At 48.7% G+C, this 3210-nt stretch overlaps 1 pseudogene; it reads right to left on the minus strand.

The window, feature by feature from the left end:
* Positions 1–1801: 1801 nt before the first annotated feature.
* Positions 1802–2982, minus strand: LOC123428597 (annotated as a pseudogene).
* Positions 2983–3210: the final 228 nt, after the last annotated feature.

Consider the following 3210-nt stretch of genomic DNA (forward strand, 5'->3'; position numbering starts at 1 on the left):
ACCGCTGGACCTAGCGGTAGTACTGCTAGAGTTGGCGGTAGTACCGCCGGCCCTAGCGGTAGTACCGCTAGAGCTGGCGGTAGTACTGCTGTCCCACCGGTAGTACCGCCCCCGGCCAGCGGTAGTACCGCTCCAAGTTTTTAGTACCGTCATCTTTGCGGTTGTACTACGTCGGACATTTTTGCGAAGACTTTCTTGGCGGTGATTGGCCCGGTAGTATCTTTGCGCTACCATGGGCTCAACGATAGTACCGCTGCAGCCAGCGGTAGTACCGCTGGAGCCAGCGGTAGCACCGTTGGGCTCGGGCTGTAAGTGGGGGTAACGGTCTGATTCCTTCCCCCACTATATAAAGGGGGTCTTCTTCCCCCTTGGCCTTATCTATCCGTTGAGCTCTTGTTCGACCTCCATTGTTGACATTCTTAGAGCTTGCTTACTCTCAATCCCTCCAATGATTCTTGCTTGTTCTTGAGGGAAAAGAGAGAGGAGATCTAGATCCACATCTCCACCAATCACTTTCTCCTCTATGTGAGGGGAACCCCTTGGATCTAGATCTTGGAGTTCTTTGTGAGCTCCTTGTTCTTCCTCTCATATTTCTCCATAGCTTTCGTTGTTGTGGAGGGATTTGAGTGTGAGGGACTTGACCACTTCGTGTGTTCTTGCCATTGCATTGGTTGCATCGATTTGAGTTCTCCACGGTGATACGTGGAAGTGAAGTTTGAGAAGCTTATTACCTTTGGTACTTAGTACCCTAGATATTGTTCTTCGTGGATGCTTTGGCGTCCTAGAAGCTTGGTGGTGTCTCGGATCTCAATCATTGTGGCGTGAAGCTCCGCGCAAGCGTTGGGGTCTCCAATTAGGTTGTGGAGATTGCCCCGAGCAATTTGTACGGGTACCGGTAACCGCCCCCAAGGGTTGCCACGTATACGGGTTCGGTGACCGCCCCAAGGTTTGCCATTTGTACGGGTTCGGTGACCACCCTCAAGGGTCCCTTAGTGGAATCACGACATCTTGCATTGTGCGAGGGCGTGAGGAGATTATGGTGGCCTTAGTGGCATCTTGGGGAGCATTGTGCCTCCACACCGCTCCAACGGAGATTAGCATCCGCAAGGGTGTGAACTTAGGGATACATCATCGTCTCCGCGTACCTCGGTTATCTCTTACCCGAACCCTTTACTTATGCACTTTACTTTGTGATAGCCATATTGTCTCTTGTCATATATCTTGCTATCACTTAGTTGTTTATCTTGCTTAGCATAAGTTGTTGGTGCACATAGGTGAGCCTAGTTGTTTGAGGTTTTGTGCTTGACATATTAAACGTTAGTTTTATTCCGCATTTGTTCAAGCCTAAACCATAATTATTTTAAAGCGCCTATTCACCCCCCTCTAGGCGACATCCACGTCCTTTCACTTGTCAAACATTGTCAATAGTTCATGTTCCTAAAAAGTCAATGAATCATACTCTCTTCAGATCCATACTCTGATCAGCTTACTTCATTTGTGATTTGATCATTGTATAAACGGATCGATAACTAGTCTGGTGGTACCATTTTTTTACTTCTAACTCACACTTGGAGTAACACAAGATTAGTGCCTTGTATTGTTAGTTTGACAAATTCCTGTAGAAAATAATGCCCCGCTTAAATTACATACATGAATTATGAAATGGAGGAAATTAAACATGACACTTCTTGGTACATCCACCTCCTATTTTTTTCTCCTAGAATATGCAAGTTTATATTGTTGCAGCTTACAATAATGCAACAACAATGCACATAGACCTTAGAATATGCAGATTGACTTGTTACCTTGACAATATGCTCCAAAATCCTGACTTGTGTCTCGATTTCAATACTTTTGTGTTTAGAGGATATGAATTAGCTTTGGTTAGTGCATTTATGAACATACCATATGTGAAGAGGTCCGGCTTAAGCTTAGATGCAATGATCTCATTCCAAACCCTTTTAGCATCAGGCAGGCTTCCCTTGACACACCAACCGTTAAGAATGATGTTCCAACTCTTTATGACAGGAGGGAACTCATCTTTCTTCTAAAGAAAAAGGGCCTCATCCTCCTCGACGTGCTTGTAACGACAGAGCAACATCAGAAGTATCTGGAATCCAACCAAGTCAACCTCAAACTCATAATTATTAATCTTGTAGAATATCTTGATCGCTTCTTGCACCTTGTGAGCCCGTGCATACCGTTTCAATAGGACAACAAACATCATGTTCGTTGCGACCAACCCACGGCGCTGTTCAGGAATCTCATCGAAGAGCTGTCTCATAAGCCTGACCTTCTTCATCCGCCCAAGGATGTCAAGCATCTCGATGTATGTCCTCGGACCGTGCTCATACATAGGCAGACCAGCCGCCCAAGTGAAGAACAGTAGCGCGACCTGCCAATTGGACCTCTTCTTCTGGAGGACTTTCAGAACAACATCCCCGTCAATCTCATCGGCAAACCGACACAGGTCTTTGCTGAGGTCAGCATCAGCATCACAAGACTTGAGAACTCTCAGAACTTCACCGACGCGGACATCTAGGGAGTCCCCTGAAGCGCTGGTATGGCAAAGCCTTGGCGACCCGAGAACATATCCTCTTGGAACAATTCTTGGGCGGAAGCCTGGAGGCAATACTGCATCAGGAAGCACCTCCGACACATTCTGTCGAACAGTCGGCGTGCACCAACCGAAAACAGCGAGCCACCTATGAACTTCGCACAAAAATGTTTTGAGTTAGCATCTGTCTCGAGTTTCCATGGCGTGTCACTTTGTTTTCCCAATGCTACGTCTGGAAATCAGGAAAGTCTGGATATGGGGTGTGCGAGATGGGATTAACGGACGTGTTCGCTTGATGGTCGAGGAGGGTAATAATGGGAGCAAAGAGAGGCGCAAAGGAGGGGGTGGGTAGTATTCGTACCGCAGATGGGGTTTCTGGTCCTGAATGCTGAAGCAAGGATGGCGTACGCCGGCACCGGCGGCATCACGCAGGAGGTGCGCACAAGGGAGGGCGACGTGAGCGCGTGCACGAGGATGACTGACTGCCAGCCTTGCGCGCTCGGTCGAGCCCGCCAGCGGAGGGCCACAGAGTAATGTGCTCCGAGCCAACGCCGGTGCCGACTCGGCGGTCGTGAGTTCCCGGCGACCTCCGCAGCCGCACATGCTGGCCGTGGTGGAACTGCTCCATGGGTCACTTGAGATGGACCGATGCG

Source organism: Hordeum vulgare, chromosome 2H (genome assembly GCF_904849725.1).
Source record: "Hordeum vulgare subsp. vulgare chromosome 2H, MorexV3_pseudomolecules_assembly, whole genome shotgun sequence".
In the NCBI taxonomy this organism is placed as follows: Eukaryota; Viridiplantae; Streptophyta; class Magnoliopsida; order Poales; family Poaceae; genus Hordeum; species Hordeum vulgare.